The sequence below is a fragment of the Calidris pugnax genome, unplaced genomic scaffold (genome assembly GCF_001431845.1).
Source record: "Calidris pugnax isolate Ruff unplaced genomic scaffold, ASM143184v1 scaffold70, whole genome shotgun sequence".
Classification (NCBI taxonomy): Eukaryota; Metazoa; Chordata; class Aves; order Charadriiformes; family Scolopacidae; genus Calidris; species Calidris pugnax.
This window is the reverse complement of record NW_015090862.1, coordinates 2377745-2393221: the sequence shown is the minus strand read 5'-3', so window position 1 is coordinate 2393221 and position 15477 is coordinate 2377745. Positions and strand designations below refer to the sequence as shown.

At 41.2% G+C, this 15477-nt stretch overlaps 1 protein-coding gene across 1 annotated transcript in view; it reads left to right on the top strand.

Moving 5' to 3' along the window:
* Positions 1 to 15108: 15108 nt before the first annotated feature.
* TLN2 (talin 2) overlaps positions 15109 to 15477 on the top strand; it is a 185358-nt gene continuing 184989 nt past the window's right edge. Inside the window, exon 1 of the mRNA XM_014944527.1 lies at positions 15109 to 15251. The gene's annotated coding sequence lies outside the window, so the exon portion shown is untranslated. The remainder of the gene's footprint in view (positions 15252 to 15477) is intronic.

The window sequence follows — 15477 nt, the reverse complement described above, 5'->3', positions numbered from 1 at the left end:
GTATTGATAAAGACTAAGTGATTTATGTTAGTCATTTCAGTTTCCATTAATTCTAATACAGTGCAACAAGATGGCATCTTAGAAACCAATTTCCCCACAAATGCTAGTCCTTCACATATTTAGAGATACCTTGATTTTATTCAAGCACTAAGTCACTGCTGCACATTCATTTGGCCTTCACATCCTCTTTTTTCGCTAGAAGCAGCTTTTTCTCTTCCATCTGAGTTGAACTTGGAATCTGACTTAAGCCTTATCGACACTGTACTTTTGCTTGCTCAGATAACTAAAGAGCGAATTACATTGGAGGCCTTATGTGTATCCTGGATCTGCAGGATGGGGAGTGAAGAAGTGTAGCATTTAAATGGCTGTATTGAGGGCACACTACCTACCTTACAAACAGGAAAGTGATAACGATCCCTGCTTGTTTCATGAGGCAGGCTACATTCCCATTTGAACCCTTGCTGCCTTTTTGGCAGGGTTTGAGTTTCAACTCATTCTTAGCTTTCTGACACTCATTAAAACATTCAGTTAAGATCTGTGCATATGCCCCTCCTGCCTAAGGGCAGCATTATTCCAATACTTTGGAATAATTTTCCCCATACCCAGTAGTGCCCCAACACAAAAGCACTATGATCATGCAAAACCCTGGTTGCTCTCATTAGCTCACAACAAATTGCAGTCTCAACTTTGGAGAGCTTCCACCTGAGCAACAGGAAATCTGCCTTACCAAAGTGCAATGCATAAAAAGAGGGGAAAACAGAGGTGAATATCAAGTGTAAAATGATTTCATATTGTAAATCTTAACATAAAAAGGTTGCTCCTGCTTACAGCTAACATAGATATTACTCACAAATACTGGGTTTTAAGGAGACATGGCCATATCAGCTTACTCCTGCAGTTACTCAAACTGGTAGAACAAACACCAACTTCTATTTTTTTTTTTTTGGCAGCCCTCCAAGGCTAATATCTGCCTCGCAAAAAATGAAATATAACCATTGTAAACATATACTACAGATGCTGCTCAACCATGTCCAATTCACCGTGTGTCAGTGATGTCCCTTTTACTGTCTCCTAGGCAAAGGGGCAGATGTCCCTTTTGCTGTGTGGTTAGGGCACAAAGATCCACGGTTACCACTACAGCACAAATGACTCCACGTTGTAGCTGCAAATCCTTCACTGCACAGACTTCCCCTCCTCAGCTGTTCAACTCCCTCTATCAAATCAGTCTGTGCAACAGAAGTGCGCAAGACTACATTATGTTAACAAGACTGTGGAAGGTAACTACAGTATCATAATATTTACAAAATGGATTCCAGGTTCCTAAACCTGTAAATGAAGCACAGTTACAAATGCTTTCCCCACATCTGTTATTCTTGGGCTGCAGCAGATGATGATGAAAAAGTTCTGTTTGGACAGGTAACAAGTAGAGAAATCTCTCATATTTTTAGTGAATCATTACCTTTATCAAGGCACTTAAGGAAAATTTCTGTTTTTTCCTTTCTACTTGCTCCCTACTCCCAAACATGCACAATACACAAGAAACTGAAGTCATGTTCCTAGGGAAAGATTGAGATACCTGCAGAGCTTACATGCCAGCCTCTGAGGGCAAAGACTGGCACTGACAGTGGAAAGCACACTACAGAGCCTGTTCAGTTGCTGCAGGAGAGAAACTTCTTCCTCCCTAGGTGGTTAAGAAATATTTAACCATTTCAATTTTATGAGTATAAAGTAACACTAAATAAAATTCAAGTAGAACTGCTAGGGCAAATTCACACTAGGATAAAATTGAATGAAATACTTAAGGGATACAAAACATTTCTGGACAAGCTGTGTTTCTAATTTGTATGATATCTTGAGGTACGTAATAATCTGTTACCTATTATTGAAGGAATGCTGAAATCATCCCCAAGGCAGAATGGTTACATTTACTAGTACTGTCTAGCACCACTACCACTTGCGGTAATTCTTCAGCTGCCTGACTCTATAAAATGATTCCGGCACCTCAGCAGCAGTGAGTGGAATAGGCCAGCACATTGTGTCACATGTATTGCAGTTCCCAGCGCTCTAAAAAAATACCTGATAAAACAGAACAATTAATCCTGTGATGTAACTATTACTTCAGCACCATGCCAGCCATTTTTAAGATTCCTTAAACACTCACACAGAGACAGACATGATGTCTGGTAGGCCAGGGCTCAGAAATTACCCTATCTTATGGCTTTAACTCAGCAACACCTTTAAGCACCTGCTTAGCTGCAAAACAGGGCTCTGCTTCATCACTTGACTGCATACTTTCTCCTTGTCAGGAAAGCAATGATGCTGGTGCTCATAAGCAAGGTGACAGGTACCTTTAGAAAGATGGTCCTTGCCCATTGAACTGTTCTTTCCTCAAGAAAAAGGATGCCACTACAGACCTAACTGATTTTACCTCTTCATTATTGCCACATTCACAACTTTCAACTATGATGCTATGGCTGAAACATTCAATCCTGATGCTAGCTGCTGAATCCGGGCATAGAAAAAGAGTCAATGACAAACAGCACTTTGTCAGAGTGGTAGAAAGAAGTAACGCAAAGAAATCATGACAAGCAGGAAAGTGATTTAAAGGTACCAATAGTTACTTAAACTCTGGCAGAAATACATTTAACAAAGCAGATTTCTGTTTTAGCATTATAACATGTAGATCGATTGACTACACATTTGATCATATGGATAGGTCATCCCCAGATACTGAGTCCTGCACATTGTGGCACTTCAGAGTCATTCCTCAAAGTGCAATATTGAAGGACTCCTCGTTTTTGACCCTGGCATGGCAACATTACTGCCAAATCCATTAATGTGTCTCATGTTGAGGTCGTTGCATGTAAAATTTTGCAAATAAAGCTCTGATGTATTTTAGATATTTGGAAGAATCTGCAGTCTAGACTCCAACACAGAAATTCAGATATCTAGTCAGTTTAGTGGCCACATAAGTGATGATGCTTCTGGGCAAGGGAAGAGCATTCCATCTCATAAAGCCCAGCAGACACAAATGGTTGGATGTGTGCCACTGGAGAAACTTATTCATTGGAGTCAGCAACAATTATTACAGTTCTTTCTAGATAGAATTGTGGAAAAGTAAAAGCAACGCTTATTAATGAGGCTCTCTCCAGGGTGAGAGAGTAAGGTTTTTTCAGCCTGCAGAGAAGGCGGCTCTGTGGATACCTTAAAGCAGCCTTTCAATACCTAAAGGGGGCCTACAAGAAAGCTGAGAGGGACTGTTTGCATGGACAAAGGGCAATGGTTTTAAACTAGAGCAGGGTAGGTTTAGATTAAACATTAGGAAGAAGTTCTTTAAAACATGGGTGGTGAGACACTCAAACAGGTTGCCCAGAGAGGCAGTGGAGGCACCATCCCAGGAGACATTCAAAGTCAGGCTTGATGAGGCTCTGAGCAATCTGATCTAATTAAAAATGTCCCTGCTTACTGCAGGGGGGTTGGACTAGATGACCTTTAAATGTCCCTTCCAACCCAACACATTCTATGATTCTAATGAGACAATTATTCATACTGTCCTTATCCCTCTCTTCCTCCACCAATTCAGAATTGGATACTTCTAGGTCCCTTCAAAGTCTCACAATAACACAAAAGCTTTCTCTGCAACTTTGACATCTGGAAAAAACTTTTGTATTTCTCCATTTTGCCACCTCTTCTGTCTTCAGACCTCATAAGTGTCCACAGCTTGCTGCTCTGCTGGAACAGCTGAGTTTTTCCTTAGTTGTTCTGCTAATCTTTCATATTTCATTTCATGTAGGTCTAAGTATTTGGTTTGCCTGTAAATATCAATGAATGTGTGCTACCATTCATGAGATAGTTTTAACTGAAGGCATTTGGTTTTGTGGTTTGTTTTTTTTTTTTTTCAAAAAACCAGTGTGTGTCAGATTTATGTAAAGCACCTAATGAGTAATTGTACACATTTTACTTGGAAGGCACAGCAAATGCAAGCCAGCCACCAGAGTTGGCTCAAGGCTTCTTATCAGCATATACTAAGTTGTGCTGCCCTGAGGATGAAGTGCATACGTTAAATCCAGAGCTGACTTTGTCTGCCACAGAAAAGGGAACAAGATCCAGAAAAAGGGTCACATGCCCTATTTCCCCCAAAGTAGCTGCTGTTTCATACATTCTCAGCCCCATTCTTGACAGCACCAGCTGCCAGTCTGGTTTTCAGGGCTTTGCCAGGCCCATTCCGCCATCCTATTGCTGCCTGCCTCCTTTGCCTGTGCCTAGAGCTAGCCCTGTGAAGCACCAAGAGATTAGCCCCATTGAAAAGTAAAGAAAAATCCCAACCTCAACTCTGCCTTTCTACCTACATATTATGTCACTAGAAATTATTGATATATCAATAATCTTGTTTACAAGGTTGAAATAGACAATCATGTGCATCTTTATAGCCAATATGTGCCAGTTTCCACCTTGTCTGGATTTTAACTCTAAGTGAAATTTACAGCATTACATTAAAAAAAATAAAATCCATCTCTGCCCAAATTGCCAAGGTCACTAGTACTAATTGCTGCTCTCAGGTAAATAAATTACGTAGGCATGTACATACACACACATGTTCACACAGACACCTAACTCCATTCAAAAGGAAATGTACTTGTTTTGTGCTTTATTTGAATGATCAAGTTGTTGCAAAGGCACTTGAAATAAATCCACATATGCACAATGCAGGGTGTAGAATGGTATACAAGGGCCAAAGAATGTGCCAAGCTTCCATTAAGATACATGCTCCGGTGAAATCTAGGTTTATGCTTCATGATTTAAAAATCCCACAAGACACTCCCTGAACACAAGGCTAGAGTGATATAAGAGACCTTCTACTGTTCCCCTGCTGTGGGATACCTCTTTTTCTTAGCAACTGACCATGAAAAGCGTAATAGTTCACATTCATATGCAATATATTCCAGCAAGGAAAGCATCAGGGATTTATCCATACAAAAGTTGTAGAGCTGCTGCTTTTGCTGTACTCTCATTCCCCTTCCCTGAAAGATGAGGAGGGAGAGCACCTAATACAACCAAGACTAACTCATTCTGGAAGGAATGCAAGTCTGTGCTGAAACAGTGAATTTTGCCCTTAAGGTGACGGATACAATCAAAGAAGAACAAACCATTTCACGGAATTCATTACATCTGTGGAAAGAAATCCATAGGTCTGTTTTCTAGAGCTGGGACAAGCTGCTTCAAGTCCAGCCTTGCAAAGTGCTGGGTCAGCTCTGGGAAGGAAGGGGTGGCTTAGCAGAAATAGTAAAGCTGGTTAGGGAGTAAGGGAAGACTGCCAAATCCACAAGTCCTGATTACAATTAGCTGATTTAACAGACTCTTCTGTTATAAGATCTTTAAAGTGGAAAAGAAGAGATTAGAGAATGTTTAGCCCTGTTCTAATGCATGTAGCTACATCCCTCATACATTAGCTACCCCAGGGCACCCCACTTAATTTACATTACAGAGGCAGCAGAAAAGGGATGGAAATGATCCCTTTCAGGGACTAATGTCCAGAGAAGGGGTTCCATGTGCAGCACAGGGCTGGCAGTGCAGCTTCCTATACATAGGACATGTGCTTGAAACTGGAGAGGATGGGAGAAGGAGCAATGCCAGCCATCCTTGGTTTCCCACCACTAAGCAGTAGGCAGGGCAACTGAACAGAAGTGAGGCCAAGCATGAACACTAAAGTGTCACAAAACCCAGGAAGTACAAAGGTGTCACATAGCTGAACATAAATTGTCAGGGCTTTCACATTTGTGCTCCCTCCAGACCTCAAGCATGCCAGAAGTAGTACAATTCTCATTAATAACTGCTTCTATCATTAAAAAAAAGGCTTTTAAAATGCTATTGACTTTATACATACACAAGAAGGCATAGCAGTCAAGAGACTTGTTGATGAAGTCACAGAAAAGGCAGCTTACTTTTGAAAGAGCCTAAAATAAGGATACATAGGAAACAAACAGGATGCATTGATCTATGTTTTATAAAATTATTCCATGTAATGTATATTTTTATAGTAATTATGTGCTGTCAGTGATTTCATATCAAGAAAGTGACTTCTTAATTTTACTGAGGCAAGATCTAATTTGCTCTTCCTATGGGTGAAAAAAATGATTATGTATGAATTTGATAGTCAGAAATGATTAATTATTGAGAATGGTTGAGAATGTTAGTCTTACAAACCTGTTTGGATATGCACAAACAACAAGATGTGCACTGATTAGAGGAGGAAGCAGAAATAACTGCACTAGCACAAATATCTATAAAATGCTTCTGCAAAAAAGAATATCACAAGATCTAGACATAATTTAGAAAGTTAAATACAGGCCATCCCAACATACACAAAGAACATGCACACAGGTACAGTTTGCTTGCTCAGCACTGATAGAGAAGGACTCCACTTGCACATTTACACTTAAGATACATTATGCAAAAGTTATGTTACCTATCTTCCACTTCATGTCAAGTGTGTTGCTTATCTTCCCACACAGTCCTTGCACAAGCTTATCTACTTCATCAGATTTTTGTAATATTGCATTCTTCACCCGCTTGGCTAGAGTTAGATAAACCCACTCAAGACATTATTGTAGCAGACAGACTACAAAGAACCTACTGCCTTCTTTATTGTAACTCCTTTCGTCTCCCCAAGTTACCAATTGTCTAGTTCTATGCAGCCACTTTATTTATAGAGCAAAATTTCATCTGTGTATTGGCATCTCTTTCAGAGCTCCTCAGCTTACTCAAGGCATTGGTACCAGCAATGAGGAATAGCTTTCCATCTTCTACCCGCCTTTTGTCTCAGCCAGTAAGTGAGTATTCGTCAGCAATACAGTAAGATACTGTTGAGGAAACACTAGCGTATTTTTACCACACAATAACTTATGTTTGTAAGTAAGTATACTGCTTAAAAAAGAGAAGAAGAAAGAGAACTTCCACACTTCTCCTGTTTGATAAGGCCTCAGGATTTGGTTCACATACCAAAAAAAAAATAAAAGAAAATAAGAGACAACAGGAATCCAAAGATCTAGGAAGAAATCCAATCAGATTCTCCCAGGGTATGGGAAGAGCTCTTTTAAAAGGCCAGCAGCCTGGCACAGCAGAAGTAAGCATGCAGCAGGGCTTCCCTCTTGCTATGGAAAAAGCCAGAATCACAACCTTTTGCAGGACATACAAGCCCATCTTCTCAGGCCCACAGCTCCACACTTGTTACACCCGCTTACAGCACCCACACAAATTGCTATGCATCAAGTAAGGTATGAGGACAAGGGAAAGAAATAGGGAAGGAAGAAATGAACCAAGGAATGAATGTAGGCAGCTTCCCATTAGCCAACATGACTGATGTCTTCCTTATCTTTGCCCTACCACATGCCTTACCTTAGAGGTAACCATCTCAAGACACAGCTCCATTTTCCTGTGATTCCATTCCTTGGCTCTCCAGTGAAGATCAATAATTGCAGCAGTTCTGGCTGCCTGCAGAAGCCTGGGGCCATGCCATGGAAATCCCTGTGTGGCCATAAAGAGAACACAGCAGTTGAACAGAAGGCACAGGAAGGACCAAAGCTTATCTAATACTTCAGCTCCACAAAACCAAAGTAGTGCTGAAGTAGGACATGGCCTCAAAGCTGATACCCTGAGATGTTTTCTTCTTGAGTGAAAAGTTCGCAAATAAATATTGATTTTGAAGAGTTATGGTGTTTATACACATGAAGCTTACCCTGTGGGACCAGATGCTAGTGCTTTATTAAACGCACACATTAGAGGAGACTTGCAATAAAGAATAGTGTGACTGCCGCCAATTTTTCTTTGGCAAACCTCCAGCAGGAAATAATCCTGTGTCAACTTCAGCTCTCTCCTTTAGTACCGCACAGACTCAGACAATGCATCCATTGGATTCATTTGAATATGTCCAAGTCTGTGTTTCATTGTTTTAAAGCATCAAAGACTTTTGCTGTTATAAATCATAACAAATAATCAGTAATTCTGAACAATAAAACCACATGAGAAAAATGAGGTGCAGCTGTTGCCAGTCATTGAAGGAGACTGTAAAAGAGAAAGGAAACAGTTATGTACATTATACTGCATGTAATTTAAATTATTTGTTTGAAGACAAGGTACTAACAACATCTCTCATTTTAAAGGTGAAGATTTTTCTGTAATACTGAATCACCATAGTTAAAGAAATATAGTAAAAATTATTCTTTATTCCAGCAACAAAACTTAATGTATTGTAACATCTGGGGAGCCAGGGAAACAGCAATGTATTTCCTAAAATACCTGGCATTGCTCCAGTGCTATATCAGCATCCTTAAAATACAGGCAATTGAAAAAACACCGTTATTGCTGCATGATATGAATTTCAGACAAAGCAAAAAGTTCAGCATAGTTCCATACAAGTCACATCTGATTTGGCTCATTCTGTATAATATCCAAGCAGTTTAGAAGACTAAATCCTATCTTCAAAATTGTACAGTATTTCCATGTGTACTCTGTGCAGTAATCTTCATGTTCTATCATTCAATATGGACAAGAAAAAAATTAAATAAAGGCCCAAACTTTTAAAAATAAATGTTTTTAAAAGCACCTACTGATTTACCACTCAGGAAGCATGGATATTTATACTCAGGAGTATCTGGAACCCAAAAACTCTGTATTACTTATTGTTCATATTAAGAATTATCACTTTGTGGGTTCAGGAACAACAGTCCGTGTGTTTATTTTCTGATTCTTCCCATAGCAGTTTTTAAAACCTGGAAGTGTTCATCACACCAGGATGTAGTGCAACTGCAAACATTGATGTTAAAATATTTTTGTCAGAAGCTACAGGGGGCTTGTAATCACAAGGCAGCTTGGACCGCCTTCCAGGGGACAGCATTACAGAAAACATTGCAGTTTGGAAGTTAGAATTTTTCTGATGGTACAAAAACCATGCTGGAGGGGAGCCATCCTGATTGACTATGGGATCAATTTATGACCCTTCCACTCTGTGTACAACGTGGGATACAACTGAAGGCTGCTACTCTTGTTCTTAGACTCCTGACCTCCCACATTGCCAAATCTGTCTCCCATTAACTTTGCTGGGACCAACATTTTCTGTGGGAAACAGATCTGAATTATAATCCTATCCTTCATTCTCTTTGAGCTCTTGGAACTGCTGTTCCCTTGAAGATTAGGTGCCAAAACACCTCCTTTGTTTTCTGTAGTCTTGGTCTTGAGTATTCCTTACCAAAAAATGTTAACTCTGAACTCATTCTCTCCTTTACAAATTGCTGATTGATTTTCTGCAGATAAAACAACTACCACACAACAGAAATATAATTTCAAAGAAAACATTGGATTTTAGATAGTAATGTAACTGCAGAGCTAAAAAAAATTTCATAAGATCAGCTGATCCTGCATTACAGACAGTCAGTGCCTTGTCTTTCCATCATGACTAAAATTAGCAAAGCTGAGGAAAATAGGTAAGGTCATAACAAGATTGACACAACTCTGTGCATGACCTTGAATACTGCAAGATGAGAGAGAGATTATCCCTTCAGTTATGCAATTTGTTTGTTAAGGGTAGTTCAAAGGTAGTCCAAAGAGATTTTTTCTAATAAATTAATTTCTGGAAGTTACTATGCAAATCTGAAGAGCAAGGTTCAGCAATGCTATGCCTCTAAAGAACTTATTTTCTTATGGAATTGAATCTTTATATGGTAAGTGGGACCACTGAGGAGTTTACTGGAAGGTCTAATTATTCTGAGAATGAAAAAGGCAATGCAAAATAAGAATACAGCTCCTGTAACAGAGTAATGCTGTTCTTTTTGTATAGTGCAGTGGTATGGAATAGATAAGGAAGGTGGATGTAGTCAAAACAGAGAACACAGGAGCAGTGTTTATACAAGGCAAGTAGTAAAAATTGTTACCCAAAATTCCACTTTTCCCTCACATAGCTAGGATCTTCACTGAATGCATTTAACAGAAGATGTGGCACATGCTATCTTACACACGCTAGTGGACACCTTACATCCACAAGTGAGGTTGAATAATGGCAAAGAAAATCAGAACCACTGTCTCTCTGCTCAGGGAGGTCTTGAAATGTTGCCCAAGAAAGGTGGGGAGAAAGTGGTAACTCTGATAAAGTCAAATGGCAGTGATGTGACCCAAGGTAGCAGAGATAGTTATGTAGTCGTTGTAAAGCCCATGAACTGCCCACAATACCACTGTGATATTAAAAAGACACCCTTTGTGCATTCTTCAATCTAAAGGGCTAGTTTGATTCACAACGGAAAACTAAAAATCCAATACAGAGGACTGCACCAGAGAAAGGCATACATAAAGTTGTAATGATCCAGAGGAGAGTGTAGGAATCCCAAATAAGTCAGTAATCTTTTCATGAACATCTAAATAGGTGTTAGTCAAGCAGAGGAAAGAGAAGTTGATTCTTCCAATTATAAAGTTAGAATTTCAAAAAACAAAGTCAGAATCATGATCCATTTGTTTACCATGACCAAAGAGAGCAGTACAATAAGAAATCATCTGAATTAGCACCACAAAACTAGACTAGGTTCTTGAAAAAACTTCCTAGTGAGGCTGATGAAACACCAGAACCAGCTATATAAAGATGCTGCAGCATCTTCTGGCCTGGTGATTTTAACAATGAGGTTAAGCAAACCACAGTCCTGAAAGACCTACACACTTTGCCACTGTGCAGAAAGCTGGTTTTCTGGATTTCTCTCAGCCCTACATTTTCATGACTATACAATTCATTATCAACCTGCATGTTATAAGAAGACCACAGATGCCTCTGAAGGCCTTTGCTTAGTCTCTTTCATATCTCTTTCAATCTTTCCTTTAACTGCAGTGCTATAAAGTAACAGATGATAGCTTAGGCTGCTGATACATGGAAACAACCTGTGATACTGCTGAAACAGTATGCGATGCTGGCCACTAACATCTTTCTTATACTTCCCATCTGCCTCATTCAGTCTGCTGCTCCTTACAGCATAGTTAGGTAGTAAGCTCTTCAGGGCAAAGAGGAAGGTTTTATTCTATCTTCCCTTAATACCTAGCAAAATTATTTGCTAGGTTCTATAGCAGTAACACAAACAATAGCAAAATTATTAGAAAAATAAGAAGCACATAAGTACTGTAACAGTTTGAGAAATTAGTTTTTACCTCAACCTGTATCTGCCAAGGAACAGCAAGGACTGGCTGCTTCCTAGGAGGTAGGAAATTGGGAGCCACAGCCAGCATAAGAGAAACCATCCTACAATACCCAAGCAAAGATATCAAGGCAGATATTTAGATAGCAGAAAGACTTAACCAAAACTCCAGATCCTTATAGAGGCTTACATCAATACAGCAGATCCAAAGTGCAGCCAGGAAACCAGCCCACAGGTCGGGATGATATTTAGCAAAGGTAATCAGACTCAGACACAGTCTATCTATCTCCAGAGTGAGTCCATACACAAGACAGGTTCATATTCAGACCAGAAAGCCAGTCTGCAGATCAAAAGCTAAACCAGCAGAGCCCACAACTAGAGCCAAGCAGTCCTACAACCAAGAGCAAACAGGAACTAAATGCTCAGGGCCGAGCTTATATGGAGCTCCTGGGCCTGTGGGCAGAGGGTGTGGGTGGAGGCCCCAGGTGAGGTCGGTCAGGTCAATTAAGGACTATTAGTGCACTCAGAACCATTGTAACAGTACTGCCTGCTGACGCTAAAGTAGTGACAGTGCTGACTTTTGCCTAACGTTTACTTATCAAGGATAAGTTTGGCTCATAAATGCCATTTTTATAACTATGTGTCTGAAATTTATCTTTCAAAGCTTTCTAATGTAGTTATTAAAGTAGTCTGGTCACACATTCAGAATCTAGTTTACATGCTTGGGTATGATTTATGCTGCATTTTAATGGGCCTGTTCTGAGACAGTGATTTAAAATGTATTTGAAATGACAGATGAGAAAGCTGTTTATAGAGTACTTCATTGAAGGCCCCTGCACACACACTTGACTAAATCTTAGTTCACCCAAAACATCAGTAAATATGCCATATTCCTCTCATCCACAGGCTATTTTAAGGACCAGAGTTCCTAAAATAATTTCACTACACGGATTAACAGAAGGCCATGCTAAGTAAGACAGCATTTGTGGATAGTTTGTGTAGATATTTCATGTTTCTGTTTTGGGGGATTGCTTAACATCTGCCTCCCGAGCTGAAAAATCCCCAAAATGTCCCCAACCTTACTGTCCCACCTGCCAAACCACTAGAGAATGTCCCTGATGCTCCCACACCAACCCATTTGGCTTCGTAGAACCACATAAGGTAGTTGTAGCTCTTGCTCTGACAAAGTACACTTGCTCTTAGAGCTCTCGGGTTTAGTAATTAGGAGATGGACAAAGTGTTAGAACAGTTGGAATGGAAGGAAAACGTAACCTCAGAAATGAAGTCTGATGCCCAATAGAATGTCTTAATTTTAAAATGTTCTCTGAATAGAAATGCAGCCTAGAAATGTTAAATTCTTTTTCAAAAATGTTATTTTTCCACCCAATCACAACAAATTATAAACAATACCCTTGCCTTGCACTCACCCTCACTGTCACAGCTGGTAACTGCAACGGGAGTCTGATTTAATCTCAGGAGATTATTAGGCCACACAGATACTATTATCTCACACTCCACTATGACTGGTAAAAGCAGTTTAACAATACCCCAGGAAACCTGTGGCAGACTAAGCAAAACAGAAATGAAGGGCCAAAAATTCTGTAGAAATACTAAAGAAGTTTTGGATTGTGCAAGTACATTGATGTAAGAGCTTTCAGGTTCATTTATACTGGAACTATTTTTTTCCCAGGGGAAATGCACCTATCTGTAAACTTTGGTAAGTTGAAATCATATAAAGGAACCAGGAAGTTATACCTCTGTTCTCTATATCCACTGTACTGTAGCAAAAATATGGATATTTCTCATTAATATGGTTATTTCTCATTTTGTTATTGAAATAACAAAAGCTGGATCCTCAAATGACAGATTGATGGGATACTGCATTTATTATTGGAACAGTGTTATCATAGATTGTTACTGTAGAACCCAGGTGTGTGCTTAGACCCCCTTGTATTTGGTATGATTCAAAGACAGAGAAAAAAAAAGCAAAAAAAAAAAAGCAAAAAAGAAAGCTGTTTTGTGCCCCAAAGCAAGTCACTAGCTGCGGACAAAGGGAAATGGTAAATGCGTGCAGACACACTGGGCATAGCAAGCCACAGAAATGATAAAGGGAAGCCTGGTCTCACCATTGCACTCCATAGTGTGGTAAAATTTTGTTCTTTGGGTTTGTGGGGTATTTTTGCTGACATCAAAATGAAAAGATTTCAAAGGAGCTGTTTGGAGGGCAATGCAGTACAGAGATTTACACAGCATTCCTGAGAACTAAGAGGAAACAGGAGAACATAGAAATGACAAGAGCAACAGTGACTGGAATTGTGGCCTTGCGTGTCATTATGTGAGAGAACACAGGTTTAAAAGTGAAGCTCATAAGGTAGGAAAAGCTAATGCAAAGAATTATAGCAATGAGGTAGAGGAAGTTTCTTTTCAAGCAGAACTGCCGCCAAAAAAGAGGATAATACTGCAGAAATAGAAGAATGGGGTGATCGTGATATATTTTGTAAGAGGGCAGTTTTAGTTATATGCTGAATAGGCAAAGCTGCATTGTTAGAAGGTTATGGTGAGTAAAAAATGGCCAGGGAAAAAAAAGCTGTTCTTTATGCAAAATGTTGTGGCTGTTCACAGCCAAATTACATCTGCAAAATGGCCTCTAAAACACAATAAATACTTTAGTTACTGCTTCTTTTAATAATAGACATGATGATATCTCTTTAGTAACAAATATGAAGACAATAACTCATTTTTAAAGCAGATATATTGTCAAGTATTTGCAAGTTACAAAGCAAACCCCATGTAGTCTTTATTTTAGTTAACAGGGCAGATACTTGTTCCTTTGCTGCAGCTGACACAGCTCAGAGTGACTCAGGTGTTAACATTGTGATGCTTTTAATTCTGTAGTGTGGGTGTATAAAATAACCTGGTTAGTTTTTGTTACTACAGACTGTCTTAAACACACCCACCAAGAAAATTCCTGATACAGGTGTAACTATGTTGGGCTCTGTCACAGAGCCTTGTACCTGAGCTCAGTGTTTTAAGGGTAATTTGTTGAAGCAAAATTATTCTCGAGGGCACAACCAGCTCTTTAATCTAGTTACAAGTAAAAATATTTACTAATGGCTGTACTTCAGCTAAATCAGATTCAATTATTTTAATTGTATGATTTTTAATTGTCAGTTTTACTGATGAGGGCCTCAGTATCTAAGAAATTACTTCATATAAGGGACTTATGTTTGCATAACTATTTATTTCCTCATATTGCTATCAATATATTGGTGTGGAAGCCATTTACACAACTGTAACAGTAGCAGAACAGTCCGAGCTATACCATCTGTGCAAGGAAAGTCCCGGGTTACCTTTGCTGATACAACAGCCAACTCCTCGCTGGTGTTACTTGTAAATGCTTAATACAACAAAATCCAAGGGCAGTCTGGATCGCTTTCACAGCGTGCCGGCCGCACCTATGCATTTCTGTTACCTTCAGGCCATTTTTTTCCTCAGAGTTTTGTGGAAGCCTCTGCCTGAGGAGCTGGACGTGCGAGGCCCCGGGTAACGCCGACAGGGCCTGGCTGACACCGGCACCCCCAGGTGTCTGGGCGGGAGACCCGGCCGGGGGCTCTCGGCGGCGATTTGCTCCATTTTGCCCTCGGGACGGGTTAGTTGGGTTGGGGTTTTTTTTGCCTATCGCGACAGGGAGCCCGCCACGCGCTCAGGCATCGCGCGTCTCCCTCCCGCCCTGCGCCAGGAGGCGCGAGGCCGTGCGCGCGCGCTGCCTCAGGGGCCGCGCGCCTCATGCTACCTCAGGGGCCGGGAGCCTCGCGCTGCCTCAGGGACCGGGCGCCTCGCGCCTCCACAGCAGCCCCTGGGCGGGCGGTGGCGGCCGGGCGGTAGCCGCCCCCCGACCCACCCTCCCACAGCTTTATTTTCCTTCTCGCGGTAAAAAGCGATGGGCTCCCTCGGCCTTCCTCCTCGTTCTCCCTGAAGAGTTACCATCCCCCCGGGGACTGCTGTCACGGGCGGAGCGGGAGCGACGCAACCGCATCGTCTCCTGGAGGGCCATGGCTCGCTGAGGTGCCGCTCCCTCAGGGCCAGGTAAGGAGGGCACTAAGCCCTCAGCCCGGCGAGTTTGCTGAGGCGGCGTTCCCCCCCCGCCGGTCTCTGGGAGCCGCGGGTTGCTCGGACTGGGTGAGCGGGAGCCGCGGGTCGCTCGGGGTGGGTGGGTGCCTTGGGCTTTCAGCGCTGTGGGCCGGGTGGCGGCTGAGCGGGCCGGGCCGAGCCGGGCCGGGTGAAGGGCGGTGGAGCGGTCCCGGAGTGATGA